Source organism: Leopardus geoffroyi, chromosome E3 (assembly GCF_018350155.1).
Source record: "Leopardus geoffroyi isolate Oge1 chromosome E3, O.geoffroyi_Oge1_pat1.0, whole genome shotgun sequence".
In the NCBI taxonomy this organism is placed as follows: domain Eukaryota; kingdom Metazoa; phylum Chordata; class Mammalia; order Carnivora; family Felidae; genus Leopardus; species Leopardus geoffroyi.
This window is the reverse complement of record NC_059340.1, coordinates 15,184,537-15,209,368: the sequence shown is the minus strand read 5'-3', so window position 1 is coordinate 15,209,368 and position 24,832 is coordinate 15,184,537. Positions and strand designations below refer to the sequence as shown.

The following is a 24,832-nucleotide window of genomic DNA, read 5'->3' as shown; positions in this document are numbered from 1 at the left end:
CATTTCTTTGACTTGTAGAAATTGTGTGTGACCTTCCATGCTCAACTTCATTATTACCTCAATTTTGAAGCCTTTTCCAGTTGCAAACAGCTGCCCCTGTCTCCCTTAAGTTTTATATCTATAAACACACATTCTTTCTGCTGTTTTATCTCAACTTCTCTCTTCTCAACTGAATTCCTTACTCATGTCTTAATTCCACATGAAGTCTAGCACAGCACATCTTATGGTACTTGAAAAGTGTTTCTTGAAAGAATAAATGGGTGGAAACTCAACGGAGCTCTGTTGTGGTAAGATGTATACATACATTTTCTGGGCCGTTCAGATGATTAAAACTCCCCCTTCCCCCATTTTATGCTTGAGAAGTTAAATCAGTGCCTTTTTGGGCAATTAGCACTGACAGTATTTAGGTAATACAAAATAGGCATTTGGTTTCTCATCTGACCGGTCTTGGATTATTTAGAAAGCTGGCAAGCCAGGTGCTTCTTGGGCTCCTAAAGTCTCTTCGTCTCTGGACTTTACCCTCAGCTCTATCCCCTTCACTCATTGCCGAGACAGGAGATACGTGGCGTACAAGTCAGAATGCACTTAGATAGAAGCCAGACAGCAGGAGCTGGCATTATCGGACCCATCTGAGATTGTTAACTAGGCTGTATTCTGAGTCAGATGTGGACGATGAGAAGCAGGCATTAGTAGAATGGCTTAATAGCTTCTTTTTTCTCTTGGCCAAGATTTACCACAAAATGTATTCTTGCTTGGAGTTATAAGCCCTTAGATATCCTATTCAGTTGTAAGTACTCTGGGTTGACTCATTGAGAGTAATGAAATAATTTAAAGTTGTGCAGTATTTTCTAACCTGTGAGCTTCTTACATGTAACGTCATAAATTGTGTCCATGTAACTCTGGTTGGAAGATTTTCCTTGGGCTGTTAGACTATCCTGGCAGATTAGGGCAAGTGCTTTCTAAGCATTTTGTAGCAATTAGAGTGCATGTTTCTTATTGTATTGTTCATGTTGCCATTTAAGAAAGATCTGTGACAGGGAACTGCTCTTAAATTAACTAGATCTAGCTATGTTACTTCCTTCTGAATATCTAATATTACTGGTACAGTAGATACTATCAAAGTTCTGCTTTACTGCTGTTTAATACTCAAAAATAACACTTATGTTGTGACTATAGCATCATTTGAGTTTTTAAATAAAACATTTTAAATGAAAGTGACTTTAGATACTTTAATTAGAACATCTATGCATTTATATTATTATCTTTATTGCCTGTTTAGACTTTTAGTACGTTAGTACTTTTTGTTATTTGTTTTAGGCTTAGCAAGGAAAGGCATTAGAATTGAAAGAATTTCTTGAACTTTATAAACAGAAAAATTTGATTTGTCCCAAGATTTTCAGCCTGTTTATGAGCTAGTGTAACCCAAAGCAGAAAGAGTAGGGTATTTGGGTTTTTTTTGTTTTTTGTTTTTTTTTTGTTTTTTTACTCATGGCTAGTATAGTATTTTCATTTCTGGATCTTTATCCTTTGTCAAATTGTTCTGCTTCAAATATGAGGAGAGAAATATATTGGTACTTGAGTATATGGGGCTAAAAAGCAATTCCATCAAGGTAACACAGCAAAAAATGTGTTAGCTTCAATTTCCGTCCATGACAGCTACTTGTCACACAGTTTTTTTTTTTTTTTTTTTTTTTTTTTAAAGAAAAATCCATCTTGTAAATGACAACACTGACTGCCTTTGGCAGGAGACTTTTATCAGCGGTGTGACCAGATGTGTTTCTGCAGCACATTGTTATGCCAGGTTGAAGATCCAGCAGGATAAGCAGTGGTATTGATATCCTTGAAACGTTATATTTGAAAAGAAAGACAAAAATAGTTGTCTGCATTACACATTCTTAGATCTCAAGAGTGAACATTAGCACTCTTTTCCGCAAATGTGAGCATGCTCTGACCTGATGTTATTAGAGTTAATATAGTTTCATTGTTAAGAAAGGCTTATTGTACATTAATGAGGTAGATTTGTATCTAATAAGAGGTAAACCACTGTATCCATGTGGCCCACAATTTGCAGCTTAAAAAACAAACATTTAATATTTGACTTCCTTATCTCTGATTATAAAAACATTATGTGTTCATTATGGAAACTCAGGGGACGTAAAGAGAAGTATAAAGAAGCAAGGAAAGAGGTTACTTATAAATCCAGGACCTTGAGACACCGACTGCTAACATTTAAAGTACTTCTATTTAATCCTTTGGTGATGGGGTGGGGTGGGGGGGGGGAGGCTGCGTTTTTACATAGGTAACTCAATTTTATATGTTGCTTTTTGTTGTTAACATGAGGTCATAGCATTTTTTCATGCTATTAATTTTTCTGTATGACCTTCGTGTTAAAGACAGCTTAGTTTTTCACCTCAGTGTGAGATCACAGAAAATACATATATTGGTTTCTGCACCTGGTTTCTGGCACGGAGCTCCTAGAACCCTTATAGTGTTCTAAGTGGTAAGGCCATCTTGTTTTAGTGTTTCACCTTTGACCCCATACTTAACATAGGGCTCCTAAAACCCTTGTAAATTCCTAAGTGATAAGACCACGAAGATCATCTCTTGTTCTAAGGAGGTGACTCTGGGGGGACTCCTAAGTGGCTCGTAGATTGAGTCTCGTCACCAAAAAGATGAAGCTAATCAGAAGGCTGGAATTTTCTGTGGGTTCCCCGCCCCCCACCCCACTGTGCTTCCCCATTTCTCTAGAGAGGGGAGAGGGCCTAGAAATGGAGTAAATAATTGATCATACCTACGTGAGGAAGCCTCCATAAATCCCAGTAGGGAGTTTGGGAAGCTTCAAGGTTGGTGAACACAGTCACACCAGAGGGTAACACGCCCCAGCTCCATGGGGACAGAAGCTCCTGGGCTCGGGAGCCTCCCAGACCTCACCCTGTGTACCTCCTCATCTGGTTGTTCATCTGTATCCTTTCATAAACTGGTAGATGTAAGTAAGTGTTTTCCCGAGGTCTCTAATCTGCTCTAGCCAATTAATCGAACCTGAGGGAGGAAGGTCAGAAGCACACGTGATAACCTAGACTTGACATTGTCTAAAGTGTGCTGCAGTGTCAGAAATGAGTTAAGTTGTAGAACACCCAGTTGGTGTCACAGAGAATTGCTTGTGGGGGAAAACCGCCCACATGTTCGATGGCCGGACGTGTTCTGTCTTAGTGGAAAGGGAGACACATAGGAGAGAACACTGGGTTGTTCCCTACTCACTCGGTTTCCTGCGTGTGGGCCAGTAGGGGGGTCTAGTGAGAGTGTGTCATGTTCTGGCACACTTCTTCAATTGTGCGTGTCTGGCAGTAAAGTCAAATTCCTGTCTTTATCACACTCGAGAGGGAGCCTTGATGCCTGTGCTGCTCGTGAGTTGCAACATACACACGTTGTCATTTAAAACCATTTCTGAAGTCACGTGCAGCCAGAGATGGCATGTCCTAGTCGGTAGCATTGCTATTTTCATTATTGTGTGTCTTACCATCTAGAGTATCTTAGATGAAATGAAAGAGCGTATCTTCTCCCTTACCTCCTTTTTGGGATGAGCAAGTCTCCCCTCCATCGTTCTGACTAGTCCTGCTGCTTATTGACCCATTTTCTTTATTTCCGCCTCCCAGCATTGATGCCAAAGTCTGCTCTTCAGTCTTTGTCCATCTGGCTGTGGTCTGCATATGTTTTTTTATTGTCATCTTTTTTTAGGCTTTATCTTGCCCTTTACCTTCATCTATTACCCATGAGCCTGCTCCACGGGACGGGCCTCCCAGGCTGTGGATTCTGTCTAGCCTGGGCTTTTTTGGGTTTTTTTTGTTTTAATTTTTTTTTTAATGTTTATTTCTGAGACAGAGAGAGACAGAGCATGAGTGGGGGAGGAGCAGAGAGAGAGGGAGACACAGAATCCGGAGCAGGCTCCAGGCTCTGAGTTGTCAGCACAGATCCCCACCCGGGGCTCGAACTCACAAACCGCGAGATCATGACCTCAACCGACTGAACCACCCAGGCACCCCCTGTCCAGCCTGGGTTTAATGCCACCATACCCTCCTCTGCTTGACTAAAAACCATGTCCTGGTTTTAGCCACTTTTGAAATCAGACCAAGACTGCCGTGCTTGGATCTCTCCAGCGGTGTCATCCAAAGCCAGTGTCTACAAACTGGTTCCCTCCAGTGCCAGGAAGTTCTGTCATAAGTACATTTTTCTCCAGACGTGACTTCTGCCTAAGCTCATTCTAGGGAAAGATGAACGTGTTGCATGTTGGGTTCATGTTGAGGCACTGGGTGATTGGGTCAGGCAGATAATTGCTTCAATCTTGGGGACTCAGGAACGTAACAGTAGGAACATGTAGGTGTGAAAGTCATCTCTGTAGCAGTTTGTCGAAGGCAAACAGGTGGACAGAATTGTCCAAGAAGGGTCTAGAGAAGGCCAAAGAAGGAGCTGTAGGGAAAACAAATTTTGAAGCTTTCAAAATGAGGAGCATATGGGGAGTGAGTCTGGGAAGAATTTGAAAAAGGTGTTGGTGCAGTTTCATGCAAGTGTGGTATGTTAACGTACAATTCAAGGAAACAGTTCGGTTCCAGAAAGATAAGGGGAACGTTAAGTATGATGAAAAAGAAACTTGGTCTATCAGTTAGTCTCTAATGACTATGGCAAAAAGAAGTACAGTGTTTTGTGTAGGAGCCATTGTGTAGTGGGTTGAATGGGGACAATAGATATTAATGTAATAAATACTAACTTTTTGAACCAAGAGCAACAATATTAATGAAGAAATGAAAGGTATTTCCTTTTATCGGATAAAAATTTATCTAAGCATATGTGCTAATTTGAAAATAAATATTACTGTAATGAAGAAAATAAGATGACTCCTATGCCACCAGAAGTCAAAGGTGAAAAAACACTATCGCTATAACGCGTAGCTTCCGGAGTTTTAACTCTTGTGTGTATGTATATGTATGTGTATTTTACTTACAAAATGAAATCATGCCATACATATTTTTACAACGGTACTTCTTATTTATAATACCATATTTAAAATATTTATTTAAAATATCAACTTCTGTCAGCATAGATTAATTTTGCCTATTTTCTGGATATAACAATTTAATTTTGCCTTTGGCGGCCTTCCCTGACTCTCTCCTTCCCCCTCCCTGGTTTATATCCCACACTGCCCAGACCCAGCACTTACGAACTTGAAAGATCTCTGAGAGAAGGCAGAGTGTCTGTGAGGTCTTTGTGCCCACCATGGTATTCCCAGCTCTTAATCACAGGTCAACACACAGTTGCCAGATAACCAGAATGCGATTGATCCACTCCCGTCGTGATGTGTATTCAGTTGTTTCCCATCGACTTGTTGTGTGTAGTAGTTATGAGCTTGGGATTCTGAAACAAGGCCACCCAGGTTTGAATCCTATTTCCTACCACTTCTTGGCTGTGTAATATTGGTCGTGGGATTCAGTTTTCTCTTCTGTAAAATGGGGTTGATAACAGTGCCTTCCTCATAAGGTCTAGATAGAAACACCTAAAAATATCCTAGAGTGCTTGTGTTTAAATTTTAAAATATAACACCCTCTATCACCAATCTTGTGTATATAATTGATTTTGGACATCTTAAAAGGTACAGTACATGAGGTGGTAAATACTAATGTAACTACCATCTAGCTTAAGAAATAAAAGATTATAAACTCAGTTGCAGTCCCTGTGAACCCCTTTTCTATTATATTTCCTTTCCTTCCCTCTCTTGCAGAGGTAATCAATATGTATTTTGTGTTTATTTTTCCATGCTATTTTTATACTTCACTCTATTTACACCTCCATAAACAGCTGTTTTCCATATTTTAAAGCTATTTACATAATAGTATCATTCTATAAATATCGTTCTGCAACTTTTCCTTTTTTTGACCATTTAAAAGATGAAATTTACCATTTTAAATATTTTTACATATACAGTTCAGTGGTATTCAATACAGTCATATTGTGTAACCATCACCAGCATCCATTTCCAGAACATTTTTATCTTCCCAAACTGAAACCGTATGCCCATTAACCAATAACCCCAGTCCTCCCCTCCTTGCAGTTTTTGCTTTTTGGTTCAATATTATATTTGTGAGATGTACCCGCGTTGCTACGTTTTGCTTTTGAGACACTGGAACTGCTACATAGCAATCCGTCCTATAAATATCCCACAAGGTACTAATCATTCTCCTGTGGATGGGCATTTAGGTTTTTCTGTAGTTTTCAGCTCTGCAGTGAATGTTAGTGAAAGTGAGGCTCGTGTACCTGTGCCGTAGTAGTTTCTTTAGGGTCTGCACCTAGGCGTGAACGTTGCTGGATTGTAGGGTATATACATCTTCAACTGGATTTTCCGTTTTTGTTGTTTTTCATAGTACTCAGGAGAGTGGCTGTACTTCAGAGGCAAGCGTATGAGTTTCCACTTTCTATCCTCACAAGCCAGTAGTATTGTTGGCTTTTAAAATTTTGCTAAGCTGATGGATGTGACTTGGCCTCTGTGGTTTTGTTTTGCATTCCTCTAATTAGTGAGGTGAGCATCTTCTCATGTTCTGGGTCATTTCCTTAATCACTTTTATATACCTTGCTTATTTTTCCGTTGGCTGTTTATATACATTTTCTGATTCTTTCTTTCAGTAATGGTCTTTCCCTAACGTTGGCACGGTTTGTTTTCTCACTTCCTTCAAGACTCCATTCAGATATTCTGTCATCAGAGAGTTATTCGCTGACCATCCTGCGTAAAGGAGTTCCGCTCCTTGGTAGTATTCCTGTCCCTCTCCCCTGCCTGTTTGTCACATAGCACAGGTCACTACCTGACTTGTGTGTTTATCGTGGGTCTCTTCCCCAGTTCGAACATACGCACATACGCTCACAAGGGCAGGGACATTGTCTCGTTCTCTGCTGTATCCTTAGCGCCTGCCATCGTGCTTTGCCTGTAGTGCACATTTAATAAATAAAGAGAATGAATATAAGAACACATGTATGCTGGTATTCAGGTTTCCAGAAATGATTACCCCCCACCATGGGCTATGTAAACAAATGCTAGAACGTAATAAAAAGACACCATTCCTCCAACTTTGTGAGCCTCCACAGGGTCGATACATCCGGTTCGTCAGAGAACCTAGAGAAGAGCGCTGCAGATTTCTGCTGGGCCAGAGACACTAAAGTTGATGAAGATACAGGTAACCACTCCTGGTTCTGCCCGGCTCCCCTCAGTACCTGCCCCCCACCCCTCCTGGCAACAACTGGATAAAAACTCCTCAGAACCAGTGAAATGGAGAGAGAAAATGTTCTGTGTCCGTGTCTCTCTTTTTACTTGACGTATATATTTACATACTATCAGATTCTCCCCTCCAGGGCGTGCAATTCAGTGATTTTTAGTACATTCACGAGGCTGTGCTGCCATCACTACCATTTCGTTTTGGAACATTTTCGTCACCCCAGCCAAATTTCCTTTTTACTTATAATGTTAAAACACTTTTTTTTTTTTTTTTTTTTAACGTTTATTTATTTTTGGGACAGAGAGAGACAGAGCATGAACAGGGGAGGGGCAGAGAGAGAGGGAGACACAGAATCGGAAACAGGCTCCAGGCTCTGAGCCATCAGCCCAGAGCCCGACGCGGGGCTCGAACTCACGGACCGCGAGATCGTGACCTGGCTGAAGTCGGACGCTTAACCGACTGCGCCACCCAGGCGCCCCAAAACACTTTTTTAAAAACGCCTTCGTGTTTCGTGCTTAGGTCTCCAAATACCTGTGTTTTTCTGGAAAGTGTATGCTGCCTCCAGGGTCTACCCAGCAAACTCGCACAGGCTCGCGAGTGCGGCCCCCGCCGACCAGCAGCTCCCTGGGTGTTCGCCCCTGGGAGCCAGGCCCGCGCCACTCCAGCCTTGCTGGTGACACTGGAGGCTAGGTTCAGAATTGAAATAAATATAAGGCAGACCTTTGATCTTGCAGAGAGCATTATTACTGCAAGTTTCTGTGTTTAATAATAAAGCGCCGACAGCTAACATCTGTTAAATGATTGCCAAGTTCTAGTCCTGCTAATCGTTTATGTGCATCATATTGCTTTATCTTTGCACACTTCTTCTGAGGGAGATATTGAAATCACCCTCATTTGACAGATGAGAAAACTGAGGCTTATGAAGTTGTTTGGCCTGTTACCTGTTAGCGTTTGCTTATCCTCTGTAGCCACAGTGGAGGTCACCGTTTCTGAGAATCTGGATACAGCTACTGAATATCAGAACCTGAAAACTGGTATTTGAACTCGGGTTTGGTTCCAAAGTGCTCCATTTTGTCAGTCAGTACTCTCTATATCCGGAAGATCGAAGTTAGTCCTGTTGCCTAAAATTACCATTTTCCCTTCTTTTATTTATTCTTTGAACCGGGACAGTAAGACGTATTTATTTCTAGATGATGTGAAGAGGTGGAGATTTTCATGGGTCAGCAAAAGTTTATGAAAACATTACAGTTCTGTAGCTCTGTAATGATCTATTGCCAAGATATTCTAGCACTGAGGGAAGATTTCATCTGATCTGAATAACATCTTACTCATAATTTGCTCCTTGTTTCACATGGGAAGGAAGTATTTTTGGATTTAATCCTCATAATAATGTGTGATTCAGAGTGCTACCTGATGAGCTGTGAAGACTGACAGTAGTCTTCGTAATTTGATGAAATGTAGGTCCATATGTAGGTGTGTGTATTGTGTATCAATATATTATAGTGAGATCATGATGAAAATGTAAACATGATTGACTGTTAGAAACTAACATATTTTAGTGAGAGGAAGAAAATTGCACGTTTTCCTGTTTTCTTAGAGGTGTTTTTGGCTGAGAATTGGTTGGTTCCAATAACCTCCTTCCTCCACCACTTTTAGAAAGAGAGGGTCTGGGACTAAAGATTATTCTAATCAAGCCTTCCGAATTCCTACTCTCAAACAAAAAAAGAATTCCTACTGTCTTGCAGTTTACCCCTTCTTTATTGTTATTCTCTTCTAAGACTAAGTCTTTTTCTTCATCCTTTTCTAAGGGGAGAATTACAGGATGTTCCAAACTGAATTTTAAACCATATATTTGGTAGCCCTACCTAGCAGAACATGGTAAAGTGCCCTTTGCTGTTTCTACTGGGTGAAGTGCTCCTAAACCCGCGTAAAAGGGACTCCAGGACTCCAGGGGTGGAATAATTCAACACCGTGTTGCCCGTTTAAACAAAGCCTCAGGGAAGCATTGCTGGGTGACTTAGTCTGCAGAGCTGAACGTTGGGACTTCCCCATTGGATAGATTTGTGTGTCTAGAGGTGGGCATTCAGACCTAGCCTTGAAAGAAGAAACCTGTGAGGTGGCCTGTAGGAGGAATCCGTGAAGGGCCCCCTGCATCAGGCATCCTGCCAGGAGGATGTACTGCCAGTAAGTACTCACAGCCACTGTTGAAAACGACCTTATCTCAGCAGCACAGAAAGTCCCATGCTCTTGTCCCCACCCCTCTTCTTCATCTCAGAGCACTGAGAAATACTTTTAGACTGAGAAACTTGGGAGATGGCCGCTGATCTAGAGTCGGCCTTGTGTTCTTGTTAAATAGATGAAGTGGCTTTTGAGAAAGCCTCTGGGCAGCTACCCCACTGTGGCCGAGGGCCTGCTTTGCCGACACGGCACTGCACGGACAGGAGTAGAGTTCCTTCCCAGCTGGGACGGCCTCTGTACTGATACCCTGTTCTGTAGAGCCTTGGCTTTCTTGAGCCTTGATTTCTAGAGCATGTGTAGACACTTCTAAACCCCGGAGGGTGACAAAATCCTTTGTGACCCTCTAGGCCAGGATATCACTATTACTTGTCAGTACCCTTCTGTATCAATTTATCCTGGATTCTGCGGGCCTCCTAGGTTGGGCTGCCTTAGACCAGCTGTGGCTCCCTGCTTTGTATGAACGCTAGGAAGTGTAGTGTTTAGCCAAGGCATCTGTATGATGCCAAACAAGGAATGTGGGGTATTAAGCTGGGTAGCCCTCCTGGCCAATCAAGGACATCCAGTGATTTCTGAGAATCTGTGGGTACTGCTAGCAGATCATCCTGTATTCATCCAACGGAACACTTTGGTAGACCTTCTGAACAAAGGTCTCATCTCTAGCCGCAGAATATCAGTGGAAAGTGATCAAGAAAACCTGGTAAGGATAGGGTCAGATGCTTGCATACAGTTGTCCTTAGCCGTAATCAAAAGCCATGAGAGTAGGCAAATGGGGACCCTGGCCATCTTGCACCTGGCAGAGTGTTCTTCACGTGGTCCAGGGCTGCGGCACACGTTCAAGGTGGAAGAGGTTATAAGTTGGACAGTTTGGATGCTTTTGTTAGCGTGAACTTCTTTGCTATTAAGGTCAACCTTGATTCTCAACATTGGTAGAGCAGCAAGACGATGGGGTAGATCCTGGCGCGGCCTGCTGCAGGCTTTTGACAGAGCTTGTGCTCCAGAGCCACACTGTCTTTGAATGCTGGCTCCACCTTGGAGAGCTTTGGGACCTTAGGCAGCACGTTCGTGCTTCAATTCTTTTATCTGTAAAATGAGGATAATAGGGCACCCGCCTGACTGGGTTATTGTGAGGATTAGATGAATTGTTACAGAAAGTGTTACCGGAAAGGCCTAGAAAGCAGAGTAAGACTTAATAAATGCTAACATACTTACAACTCTCCAAAAAGGGTGAATGGAAATGTGTAATCTACATTTCAAGTTGAGGATTATACATGTTCTGAAATTTTAAAATATGTTATTTTAAGTAAAAATTACTCAATGAAAACGCAGACTTAAATTTATATATATTTTGGATATGTGCATTTTAAAGCATTCCAAGTTTACCTGTTTTGACTGTTTAGACCAGAATAACTTTTTTTTTTTTTTTTTAATTTTTTTTTTTTAACTCTAACTCTTTAGAGGCAGGAGAAATTCAGTACAGGAGAGAGGTTCTAAAAAGAGTTTTGAGGGACACCTGGGTGGCTCCATTGGTTAAGCATCGACTTTAGCTCAGGTCATGATCTTGCATTCGTGAGTTCGAGCCCCGCATTGGGCTCTGTGCTGACAGCTTGGAGCCTAGAGCCTGCTTTGGATTCTGTGTTTCCTCTCTCTGTCCCCTCCTGCTCGCACTCTGTCTCTCTCCGTCTCTCAAAAAATAAAACGTTAAAAAAATTTTTTTTAAATAAATAAAAAGAGTTTTGATACAAACATCTGCAGCACATAATCTAACCTATTGCTTTACTTCGTGTGTATAATCTGTGGATCCTTTTTTATCTTCATTTTTATTTAAAAAAAAAATTTTTTTTTTCAACGTTTATTTATTTTTGGGACAGAGAGAGAGATAGAACATGAACGGGGAGGGGCAGAGAGAGAGGGAAACGCAGAATCGGAAACAGGCTCCAGGCTCTGAGCCATCAGCCCAGAGCCCGATGCGGGGCTCGAACTCACGGACCGCGAGATCGTGACCTGGCTGAAGTCGGACGCTCAACCGACTGCGCCGCCCAGGCGCCCCTATCTTCATTTTTAAAATGGGACAAATATTTGTAATACTTAAAGCAAGTATACTTAGACACATACACATATATATTTAGACACATGTATGTGCATATGTGTTTTTGTGGTATCTGTGTGTTTATGTGTATATGAAATACATATGTGCGTATGTATGTATTTTGCAGTATCTCCAAATAACAACTTTAAGTCGCAAAACACGAGAAACTGTAATGCTCAATACATGAAAAGAAAGCTGTTTCTGTCTCTTGGGATTCTTTTCTTTGTGAATCATTACACTCCTTCATGACCTGTTAACATAAGAGGGAAAGAGCCCTTGTTTTTTGCCTGTAGAACTTACGAAATACTAGTCAGGCCTCTCGTTTCTTTCCTTGAATTTTTCTCAGTTATATGATGGTGTGTTTGGGATGGGGATAGTTTTGGAAAAAAGATTTCTAAATCAAAGTTTAAAATAAAGTTAATAAAGTGAACAGTTAGTAAAGTTTAAAAAGTACCAGCCGATTTTAAACTTGATGAAAATGCTACTACCAATCATTAAGCCAAAGAATAATAAACCCAGTAGAGAAATAAGACAAAGATACAAATGCTTAATGGAAAATGAAATGCAAATGGCCCATAAATATAGATAAAAATATCAGTGAGGAAACAAGTACTCCCACACAACTCTGGTGAGAATATAAATTGGTCCAATCTCATCTTTGAAGGACACTTTTATGGTATCTATTAAAATAAAAAATGCATGTGCCCTTTGAGTGAGTGGTTCATATCTCGTGATTTACCCTGAGACCTAGTTAACATCCGCGTGAAGTAACATATATGCAAGATTATTCATTGTGACATTATTTATAATAGCAAAAGATTGGAAGCAAACTAAATATCCATCAGTTAAATAAATTATGGTACAGCCATACAATTTAATTCTTTTTGACCCGAGTGTCTGAAAGTGGAGGGAGATCTTTGGCCATTTTCCTCTTCGTCTGTTTTCAGAGTGTTCTTGCTTTTCTTTTTTTTTTTCTTTTTTTGTTTTAAATTTAATTTTAAATTTTTTTAAATTTACATCCAAATTAGCATATAGTGCAACAGTGATTTCAGGAGTAGATTTTTTAATGCCCCTTACCTATTTAGCCCATCCCCCCTCCCAGACCCCCTCCAGTAACCCTCTGTTTATTCTCCATATTTATGAGTCTCTTCTGTTTTGTCCCCCTCCCTGTTTTTAGATTATTTTTGTTTCCCTTCCCTCATGTTCATCTGTTTTGTCTCTTAAAGTCCTCATAGGAGTGAAGTCATATGATTTTTGTCTTTCTCTGACTGACTAATTTCACTTAACATAATACCCTCCAGTTCCATCCACGTAGTTGCAAATGGTAAGATTTCATTCTTTTCGATTGCCCAGTAATACTCCATTGTGTATATATACCACATCTTCTTTATCCATTCATCCATCGATGGACATTTGGGCTCTTTCCATACTTTGGCTATTGTCAATAGTGCTGCTATAAACATGGGGGTGCATGTGTCCCTTTGAAACAGCACACCTGTATCCTGTGGATAAATGCCTAGTAGTGCAGTTGCTGGGTCATAGGGTAGTTCTATTTTTAGTTTTTTGAGGAACCTCCGTACTGTTTTCCAGCGTGGCTGCACCAGCTTGCATTCCCAAGAGTGTTCTTACTTTTAAAAAGGATAACCATCAGAAGCTGCCTCAAGGAGATAATTTTTCTAGGCAAAAGAATTGTAAATACTGTGTCAAATTCCTCTTCTTTCTAGTATTAACAGTCATTACTGCTTGACCAAAGCAGGGAAGGTGTTGTAGAAGCTAAAATAGGATTGTAAATCAGGACATAGTGTGTTATAGAAAGTAGGACATGTTAATTGTCTCATGTAGAAACATTCTCATCTTAAGCACTTTTTCAACATTACGTATATTTGTTTGTCCTAAATATTCTAGCCAACACTAGTGATTGGTCATCTTAAACTTGTTATGTTACCATTTCTTACAGTGTTCACTGAAAAACATTGGCTTTTCTTTCGCGTTCTATCTCCAGTTTGTTTTCTTGTTGTTGCTTTTTAGTGTTTTACCCTTTGGAGGCTTTTGGGCAGTGATTGTGTTTGCAGTCAGTGCTTAGTCAAAGTGGTTGACTGGAACCTCAGGGCTATCTTTCCAGTCCTCAGAAAGTGAGCATAGTGGGGGTACTTGATTCCACGGCAGCACCATATCAGCTTTGTAACCTTGGCTAAACTCCTGCTAAATGTCCATAAAGACCACGCTTCCTCATCAGTTAAATGGGGTTAAGAGGGGTTCCTCACATGCCAGACGGCGTTCGGGGATTAAATGACGTTACACGTGTAAAATGCCTAGTACATTCATTGGTTGGCACGTGAACTCACTAACGTTAATGCTCTTGTTAATGAAATTAGTTCAGACTTAAATAGTGGTCATCTGCCTCTTAAAATGATTTTTGGTTACAAATGATTGTCAACATTTTAGAGACTCTGGTTTTACTGTATTTATGTCGGCCACCTCTTACTTTGAGTTTATTATGTTTCAAGTCCTGTGCTAGGCCCAGGAATGTAATTGGATATGGCCTGGTGCCCTTGAGGAACTGTAGTCGTCTGGGGACAAATAGACAGTTTCAGCAGGAGGTGACCAGTGCTGGGGTAGGAGGTCGCACAAGGGCTACAAGAACACGGGGAGATACTGGGATCAGAAGCTTCCTGCGGGAGGTGATGGGAGCTGAGCCAGAGCGTTAACCATCAGTTACTTTAGGGCATAATCTGTAAGGGTCACAGATTGATACGGACTTAAAAGTAAGCTTCCCTCCAACCCTGGTCTCCCAGTAGCCCAGAGCCACCACTGACTACTAAGATGCGTTCCCAGTGGGAAGGAAGAGCCGAGCTTGAAGATACGGAAAGCCTGTGTGGCTTGTTAGCAGGTTCAGTTCTGCGGGAATCCAAGAGCAAGGGGGTCGGTAGGGTGAGGAGTGGAATGACAAGAGAGGAAACCAGTGTTGGGAAGGAGGTTCCTCAACTATGGTAAAAAACAAAACAAAACAAAACAAGGGCGCCTGGGTGGCTCAGTCGGTTGAGTGTCTGACTTCAGCTCAGGTCATGATCTCGCTGTCTGTGAGTTCGAGCCCCGCGTCGGGCCTGTGCTGACAGCTTGGAGCCTGGAGCCTGCTTCATGTTCTATATCTCCCTCTCTCTCTGCCCCTCCCCCGCTCATGCTCTGTCTCTCTCTGTCTCAAAAATAGACATTACAAAAATAAATTAAAAAAAAAACATAAACAAAAACCAAAAAACAACCCTGATCTCTGCCAATCAAAAAATGCAAAATGGTCTTAGAGCTTTTGCTAGTGCCTAGCACACCAACAGTTCAAAAAAATTTGTTCAAATCTGTGGTTCTAAAAACATTCTCAAATAGTCATTTGAAGGTGAAAAGGCATTTTTTAATGTATATTCCAATTAGATACTTTTTTCACTTAAAAATTATGTTGAACAAAAACATTCATAATAGCTGTATAACCATGGGGTCATGAGTGATATTTTAACAAGTTTTCCACTTTTCACCAAAAATAAAATCTATGATAACATTAGAGAAGAAAAATGTATATTTTATTTTTAAAGTTAGCTGTAATTTTATGTAGGTCATTAGTGTGGCAGTGGGTAATTTATCCCATAGAAATTTCTAGAACTTGATGGTCTAAATAACCAAATATATAGAGTAATATCCATTTTGGACAGATGGCTTTCAGGGCCAGCCTTTTTCCATTTGAGCAAGTGTCTTTTATATGAAGCCTGATGTATATTAAGGTCAGCCCTGCGTAGATTGTGGCTTGAATGATCGTGAGTAGTAGTGACACACTATAGCTCAAAAAATGATAAATGGGTTTTAAAGATCTAGCTATCCACAAGTTAATAGAATTTTACCTACCCTTTGACCTTCGACTCGTATATCATCAGATTATCTGAAGGATATAGGAAGAGACACCTCTTCCAAAAATAGGCATAACTACAGACCATTTCCCTGTAGGGTGCTGGTTTCCCAGTACAATACCTTTCTTTAATTTCCAGATTTCATAGAACATATGAGTCTTTCACTACAGTGTTTTTAATTGGTATATTTATGAGGGCAAAATCTATGTATTTTTTCAAAACATAACATAGCATTTAAAATAAAATGATGTTGCAAGGAAAGTCCTGAATGACATTCCAGATACAGTGGGTAGATCATCAGAGTCCAGTGTAGATGATTTGAAAAGCTCACCAGGTTGCGGCCGAGGGGGCCTGGCTTCTGGATTGTGCCGGCAGCGCGAGAGGCCACTGTGCTTCACTGTGCAGTTGCTGTTAACCATGTTTGTTTTCACTTGTTAAATCCGGAAGTAGTGTTGAACACATATTATAGACTGGTACAGTGGTTATTATATTTATGGGCATTTTACCTTGTTTTAGTTTCATTTTAAGAAAGTCTTTGGCAGTTTTGAGTTGATGTGTAGCATTTTAATTTCTCTCACTTAAAATAATGGGAAATATGCTTTATTTTTTGTGTATGATGTTAGGTTTCAGGAACAGATTACTGCTGTTAGCTGGGAGGTGCCTGTGTTCCTATTGTGATGGATCTTGAAATGTATTGGGTGTGTGTTTCCTGTGGCCACTTTTTTTTTTTTTTTTTTTAAGTTTTTACTTAAATTCTAGGTAACATACAGTGTAATGTTAGTTTTAGGTGAACAATTTTTTTTTTTCTGTAGTTTTTTTCAACGTTTATTTATTTTTGGGACAGAGAGAGACAGAGCATGAACGGGGGAGGGGCAGAGAGAGAGGGAGACACAGAATGGGAAACAGGCTCCAGGCTCTGAGCCATCAGCCCAGAGCCCGACGCGGGGCTCGAACTCACGGACCGCGAGATCGTGACCTGGCTGAAGTCGGACGCTTAACCGACTGCGCCACCCAGGCGCCCCTCAGGTGAACAATTTAATGATGCAGTGCTTCCATGCAACACCAGGTGCTCGTCAGGGCAGGTGCCTTCCTTGATCCCAATCGCCTGTTATCTCTATCCCCTTCCCTCCCCCCGCCCCGTCCCAAATGTCCCTCCGTAACTATCAGTTTGTTCTCTGTAGTTAAAAGTCCATTTCTTGTTTTGCCTCTCTCTTTTTTTTTTTTGTTTGCTTTGTTTCTTAAATTCCACATATGAATGAAATCATATGGTTATTTGTCTGTCTCTGACTTACTTCGCTTCGCATAATATTTTCTAACTCCATCCATGTCATGCAAATGGCAAGATTTCATTCTTTTTATGGCTGAATAATATTCCAGTGTGTGTGTGTGTGTGTGTGTGTGTGTGTGTGTGTGCGTGTATCAAAGATTTTTTCTTTTTTTAATTTATATTTAAATTCCAGTTAGTTAGCATACAGTATAATATTAGTTTTAGGTGCACAAGATAGTGATTTCATGCTTACATACAACACCCAGTGCTCACCTTGACAAGTGGGTGCCTTAATCCCTATCACCTGTTTCCCTCATCCCCTACCCCTCTGAGGGGTAACCATCACTGTGTTCTCTGTAGTTAAGAGCCTGTTTCTTGGTTTGTCCTATGGCTACTTTTTCTGGATGTCTTTCTGCTGCCCACTGTAATTTAAATTGCATTTTTGAAATTCATAGTGTTTAGAGAAATGCTACTTATATTCTCTTTAAATTTTTTAAAAATGATTGTTTATTTTTGAGAGAAAGAGACAGAGTGTGAGCAGGGGAGGGGCAGAGAGAGAGGGAGACACAGAATCTGAAGCAGACTCCAGGCTCTCAGCTGTCAGCACAGAGCCCGACTTGGGGCTCAAACCCAAAAATCAAGAGATCGTGACCTGAGCCTAAGTCGGGCGCTTAGCCGACTGAGCCACCTAGGTGCCCTTGTATTCTCTTTTATTATCTTTATAGTTCTTAGGCATAAATTTGGGTTTTGGATAGTTGTAATCATACTGCATGTATAACTTTATCTCCTTTGCAACATAAATGTCTTTCAGTTCTATGATGCAATCTTGCTTTATTATTTGCTAGTACTCTAACATTTATCAATTTTTCTTTGTATTTTTATCATGATCCCCTTTTATGTGTGCATAAAATGTAATATACTAGCCTGTAAACAAATGTTTAAAAAATCTAGACTGCACAAACTGCATTTATTCATTCATTCAACAGATATTTATTGAGTGCTTAATATTTGGTCACAATTTTTCTAGCCACTGAGAATCAGTGAATAAGGCACATGAGATCGCTCTTCTTTGGCAGTGGAGACAGAAAATAAAGATATGCCATTTATAGAACACTGAACACAGTGGCAAGACCAACAAAAATTTAAAGAAACAAAGCCCAACCACTTGGTAATACAGAAGAGTAACTTTCAGTTTTTATTAGGTAAAAGAAAATCAAAAGTACAATTACAGATGTTTGTAAAGTAGTGTAAATCAGGGACGCCTGGATGGCTCAGTCAGTTAAGCATCTGACTCTTGATTTTGGCTCAGGTCGTGATTTCACACTTGGTGAGATCAAGCGCTGCATCAGGCTCTGCACTGAGAGCATGGAGCCTGCTTGGATTCTCTCTCTCTCAAAATAAATAAATAAACTCTAAAAACAACAAATAAAAAAATAAAATAGTGTAAATCAGAATACTGGATCGATATCTAGGAACCAAAGGTGAATTGTATCACTTGGGATTCAAATGAACTACATGTAACAGGTCCCCAAATAGTGAGTAGGATAATCAAATTAGAAATGCCTTTTCTTCTGTTGTCAACAGAAGCCCAAATATAGTTGAACCAAGGGCTGATACGGTGTCTCTGAAATAAGAGAAAATATGTATGTTGGTCTCTGTCCCTGCTTCCAGGCACAGAGCTCCTAAAACCCTTGTAATTTTTTAAAATGGTGAAAGCACTGAGACTGAGAGCATCTTTTGTTCTGATATTTGGTCTTTGACCCCATTTCCTGACACAGCTGCAAAATCCCTTGGAATTTCCTAGGTGATAGCAGTGTCTTTTGTTCTAATGAGGTCACTCTCAGTGAGCTCCTCAATAGGGGGGCTGTTCACCAGAAAGACCAAGCCATGATCAGAAGCTTGGAATTTTCAGCCCCATATCTCATTCTCTTGAGAAGGGAGGACTGAAAATGGAGTTAATGATCTATCATGCCTATATGAAGAAGCCTTCATAAAATCCCAGAGGTATGGCTGTGTGTTCAGGGAGCTTCTGGGTTCTGAACACATGGAGGGGCCAGGAGAGTACATGCCTGGAGAGGGCACGGGAGCTCCTTGGCCCTTCTCACATACCTTGTGCTACACCTATCTTCCATCTGGATGTTCGTCTGTATCCTTTATCATATCCTTTTATAATAAACTGGTATGTAGTAAGTAAACTATTTTTCTGAGTTCTGTGAGCTGCTGTAGCAAATTAAACCCAAGGAAGTCATGGGACTTGCCGATTCATAGCTGATCAGTCGGGAGCAGCTGGACTTGCAGTTGGCATATGAAACGGGACAGTTTTGTGGGACTGAGCCCTTAACCTGTGGGATCTGGCTCTGTCTCCAGGTAGGTAGTGTTAGAATTGAGGTGAGTTGTAGGATACCCAGCTGGTGTCACATTCATAGCTTAGTGTGGGAAAAATTCCCCCGATCTGGGGTTGGAATGTTATGAATGTGGTAGTAGTGTGATAGGAAAGGAGAAACACAGGAAAGAGTGAGTTTTACTCAGGGACTTCACAGTATCATCAGAGACCCAAGTTCCTATCTTTATCCTCTGACATTCAATGTAGGACTTTGATTCTGAAGTTTACTTCCGTGGTCCAGAATGCTTGCTAGAGCTCTGGTCATCGTGATGGCATTCCAGCCTTCATTTTGAGGAGGCACCATGAGGATGGATGCAAGGAGGGCACATCTTTTATTTATTTATTTTTATTTCTTTAAGCTTATTTATTTATTTTGAGAGAGAGGGAGAGAGAAAGTGCAAGTAAGGGTGGGGCACTGAGAAAGGGAGAGAGAGAGAGAATCCCAAGCAGGCCCCTCACTGTCAGCACAGAGCCTGATGCGGAGCTCAAATCCACGAATGAACCATGTGGTCGTGACCTGAGCCGAAGTCGGACACCTAACCGATGAGCCACTCAGGCGCCCCACATCTTCTTTTTAAGATGATTTGCCTGACTCTTCCCTTTACATCTTGTTGGCCAAAACTTGGACCCTTGGCACATCCTGCTGAGGGAGGCTGGAAAGTAGAATCTGACAACAGCTGAGTGCACCGTTGTCCCTAAGTAGTTCAGGCATTCTGCTTGATACGGAGGAAGTGGAGAGTGGGTATTAGCAGGTGTCTCGTAATCTACACCAGTGAACGAAGTATTCCAAGTGGCAGCAAAATAAACCTAAGAAGAAGAAAATCATCAAGATAAAAGAAGTTAGTTAATTTCAGGGAAAGGCCCCCAAATATCTACATACAGAAGGTTATCGATGCCCATTACCGAAGTAATCTCAATGGTTTAGTGGAGACGGAAGGCAGATTGCATAACGTTTGTGAGAAGGACAGAGAACGCATGGCATCTTGGGAGGAGAAGGGAGACAGAAAGCTTTGGGCTTTGTTTGGTGTGGGGGGTGTTATTTGTTGCCTGGTTTGAAGTGGAGGAGGCCTGAATATGAACATGTAGATAGAGGGGAAGATGATCTTTATCTATCTTAAATAGAGGTGGGTTTTATTTCTAATACCTAGACTAATGGTTTCATTGGTGCCTTAGGATTCTTACGTTATTGCGATGTATGTGTATGTGTTATTAAAATAAATAGTATTCTTTATACTCATTCAGCACAGTGTGTTTTTTTATTTATTAAAAAAATTTTTTTTAATGTTTTTTTTTTTGAGAGACAGACAGCACGAGTAGGGAGGGGCAGAGAGAGAGGGAGACTGAAGCAGGCTCCAGGCTCTGAGCCGTCAGCGCAGAGCCTGACACGGGGCTTGAACTCAGAAACCATGAGATCATGACCTGAGCTGAAGTCAGATGCTCAACTGGCTGAGCCACCCGGGCGCCCCTACAGTGTTTTTAGTAAGATTTTTTTAAAAAGTTCGTGATAGTCCTAGACACCATGTTGGAACTGATGTCACTTAATGGGGCTTATTTGAGAGGTCGAATTATTTGTTCTAGTGTACGTAATCGATCGTGGATTTTTACCTGCCAAAGGAATGGGGAGGAAAAAAGCAAGGGGACCCAGGTGGTTTGAACAGACATTTGGAAAAATGACCATCATTTTCAATTTTTTTTTTTTAACTGATATTTACTTTGAATTTTCACATAGTATTAAGGGAACATTCGCTTGTTAACCAGAAGTGGTTTGGCGTTAGAAGTGGTTGAGATCTACCACAAATGGGTATCCCGGAAGTCATCAGCCCTCCATCACTAAGGGACCTGTGGGCATTCTTTCCCGCCACTTTGTAGACTTCATCCTCTCCAATTTCCTTTGAATGGAATAATTCACAGCCGTTCATCTCAAGGCTCATTTAAAAAAAAATTAGCTTAGGTGTTGTCATTTTGGAGATTCGAGTTGAACCTTTTTATGAGAATCATTGTGTTTGATTTATGTAAAGAGTTTGGAGGAAAGGGAAATTAAAAGAATGGTCAGAAGCTAATTTCTTCTGCTTATTGAAACCAGAAAGAAGGAAGCACTTTCTCACATTGACATTTGAAGACCTTTATTAGTGCATTTGGGAAATGAAGATAGCGGAGACTCTGAGTTTGGTTTGATTTATGGCAATAGGAAGCTGGTCGCTCCTCGGATGTGGCCGCAAGAAGCCAGTGTATGTGGCAGAAACTCATTTGCCACCTTCATAGGAATTAAAAAAAAAAAAATTATGCCGTTAGTTCCTTTCTAGTCTGAGATACTGGATTGAAATAAATACCATTTATATTCAGTCATTTGCACCTTCACTTCCTCCAGCCACACAGTGGAGAAAAAAAATGTGTTTTGCCTGTAACAAGTTAGAAATGTTAAAAACCACAAAAATAGAATTTGAGCAACCCTTAGAGTTTATTAGCTTCATCTCCAGCAGTTTTAAGAGCCTTTCTGATGAGATGGCTTCTATAGCTTTGGAGCTTGGAGTCGTGTCTCTAGATGTCGGGAGGCTTCGACCAGGTGCAGTGACTGAACGAAACCTCTCTTTTACATTACCATGAAGAGCATTTTTATTTCTTCCTATTCCTAGCTCAGGATGGAAAATTATCGTCTTTTGATTTTATGTACTTTGAAAATATCTGGTAGACATTGAAGACACTGGAGGATTCCTCAGTTTTAGGTCCGTTTTTGTATTTATGACCCGTTACAATCCAAGTCCATCTTCTCTGTCTTTCCCTGGGAGAAAGGCAGTAATTATTTGGGGATTCTTGGTTTCCAGTTTCTGGGTGTGCTGGGATGTAGGGCCGAGGACAAGGATGGAGTAGAGAAGTGCACAGATCACTTCCTGCCCATCTTTTTAGATGGTCCCACTTAGTAGAGTTGCATTTTGAACACATTGGTTTCTTTACCAAAAGTAAAGATCATATCCTAAAAAAATCCATGTGGTAGGAAAAGTCACATTTGAAGAATTTAGCACTTAGAGCAAAATTCAGATTGAAATTTGGAATTAGAGAATCATGAAAGCTCTTACAAATACTGTGTTCATAGCGAATATTAATAACATTTTATAAATCTTTAATTAGTAATGGGTACTGTTCAGTTACTTTCTATTTCTCTGTTCCTTGCTTGCGGTGATACTTTTAGACTCCCCCACAGTCACCACATAATTGCAAATTTGTTTTGTTCTGTGTTTATGCATAGTAAATAAAGCTTCTGCTTTTTTCTTTTGGTTTGACCCATGACTAAATTGTTGACTTTGGAGTTCCATTGTGGTTCAACAAACCCAGAGCCTGGGGTTTAAAACCCAGGGTCTGAAATGAAAATCCTGGGGGTAAATTTTATTTAATTCATTTAATTTATCATATTTTAAAATGTTCTCCTTAACACATAGAGTTAGCTACCTGCAGTGCCACCTAAGGTAACTTTATACCAGATGTCACTAGGATTTACTGGAGTTAGAATTCCAGCCTCCTAATAGGTTCTAAGGTGCAGTTGAAGGCCTGGGTTTTTTTGTCCCTTCAACTCTTACTCATGAGTATAATCCAAAAACCTCCACTGCTTGCCTTTTATTTTCTGTCTTTTTTTTCTCTTACTAGTACCTAGGTCTCTCTTTTTTTGTAACATTTCCCTTAAAAGTGATTCAAAAGCTCCTGTACATTCTTACGTAAATGTTCACAGTTCAGGGAAATGTATACAGGAGTAAATGTGCAAGTGGTGGAATTTTATAAATAAGGAACTGGTGATGGAGGAGGTCTTACTGTCTCTAGAGGCAGCATCTATCTGAAAGCGGTTATTTTCCAGCAGGCATCATGGAGACTGGTGTGGGGGTGGGGAACTACAGCCCTTGGCCCAAACCTGACTTGCCCCTGCCCTTTTTTTTGAATGTGTATTTATATTTATTTTATTTTGAAATAGAGTGGGGGAGGGGCAGAGAGCAAAGGAGACAGAGAATCCCAAGCAGGCTCTGCACTGTCAGTGCAGATCCCAACGCAGGGCTCAGTCTTAGAACCCTGATATCATGACCTGAGCCGAAATCAAGAGTTGGATGCTTGGTGGGGCGCCTGGGTGGCGCAGTCGGTTAAGCGTCCGACTTCAGCCAGGTCCCGATCTCGCGGTCCGTGAGTTCGAGCCCCGCGTCGGGCTCTGGGCTGATGGCTCAGAGCCTGGAGCCTGTTTCCGATTCTGTGTCTCCCTCTCTCTCTGCCCCTCCCCCGTTCATGCTCTGTCTCTCTCTGTCCCAAAAATAAATAAACGTTGAAAAAAAAAAAAAAAATTAAAAAAAAAAAAAAAAAAGAGTTGGATGCTTGGGGTGCCTGGGTGGCTCAGTCGGTTAAGCGTCCGGCTCTTGATTTCAGCTCAGGTCATGATCTCAGGGCTCAGGAGTTTGAGCCCCGAGTGGGGCTCTGTGCTGATAGCTCAGACCCTGCTTGGGATTCTCTGTCTCCCTCTCTCTCTCTCTCTCTCTCTCTCTCTCTCTCTCTCCCTCCCTCCCTCCCTCCCTCTCTTTCTCTCACTCACTCACTCACTCACTCACAAAATAAATAAACATGAAAAAAAAAGTCAGACACTTAACCGCCCAAGCCACCCAGGCACCCCTGCCCTACTTTTGTAATAAAGTTTCACTGGAACACAGCCATGCTGCTTGTTGGCACACTGGCTGTGGCCGCTTTCCTGCTCCTCTGGCAGAGTCGAGTAGCTGCCACAGAGACCATTTAGTTCCCAAAGCCTAAAACAGAACAGGCTTGTGCCCCCTGGGCACCCCCCGGGACTCACCGACACGGTGCTGGGGCCTTGCTGGCTAGTTGCCTGGTCCACAGCTGCTTCCCCGTTGGTCCTCCTGAACTTGGCACTGCTCGCCTTACCACCGCTTGCTTCCTGAAACTCTCTCTTCCCCTGGTTTCTTAGAACATCGCATTCTCCTCATTTTCTTTCTTGTTCCTTACCACCTTCTCCACCTTTAGGCTCCTCCCTGCACCCTCTTACCGGAGGTGTTTCCCACGCTTCAGTCCTCAGGCTTCTTTTGTCCTCGTGATCTTGCTGGAGCACATCCTTCTGTGCTCCCCCCAACCCCCGTTCCTGCTCCTGAGTTCTGTTTCCTGTTTCCCAACTAACTGTGCCTCCAGACATACTCACCTGTTGCTCTGCTGACTCCTGGGCAAAACCAACCTCGTCTGTGTTCTCAAGCCTACTTTCCCCTCATCTCCCTTCTTATTAGCACAGCTGTTCTGCAGTCACTCTTCACCAGGAAGAAGTCATTTTTACACTTAATTCACACTTACTGTAGTTGAGATTAGCATCTTATGTTTCTTGGGCTTTCCCCCTATCAAAGCAATACATGAGGAGTGTAAGTCCTTTTAATCTTAGGTTTATGTATACACATATGTGCCAGTATTTTTTTAGGTATCTTACTGTACGTATTGTTTTATAGTTTGTATTTTTAAGATAAAAAATTACTTTGTCAAGTTTACTCTCATAAAAGATGCAGAAGTATAAAAACTAAAAACCTCCCTGTTTGATCCCCCACTCCCTTCTCACCTTAAATCTTATTTCCCAAAGGGATTTCTGTTTACTTTAGAAGTATCTTCATTGACATATATAGTGCATATAAACTATACTTGAATGTTTTTTTTTATTTTTTATTTTTTACATTTATTTATTTTTGAGAGACAGAG

At 41.2% G+C, this 24,832-nt stretch overlaps 1 protein-coding gene and 2 long non-coding RNA genes across 6 annotated transcripts in view; 2 read left to right on the top strand and 1 right to left on the bottom strand.

The window, feature by feature from the left end:
• Positions 1-24,832, top strand: part of LOC123589606 (S-adenosyl-L-methionine-dependent tRNA 4-demethylwyosine synthase TYW1) — a 215,797-nt gene that overhangs the window by 133,644 nt on the left and 57,321 nt on the right. The window lies entirely within an intron of this gene.
• Positions 15,190-16,597, top strand: LOC123589609. Its single transcript, XR_006708420.1, has 2 exons — positions 15,190-16,254; positions 16,494-16,597. It is a non-coding gene; the product is annotated as an uncharacterized LOC123589609 (long non-coding RNA).
• On the bottom strand, positions 19,879-24,736 carry LOC123589608. The gene is made up of 2 exons (XR_006708419.1): positions 23,934-24,736; positions 19,879-19,924 (listed from the first exon to the last, which is right to left on the bottom strand). It is a non-coding gene; the product is annotated as an uncharacterized LOC123589608 (long non-coding RNA).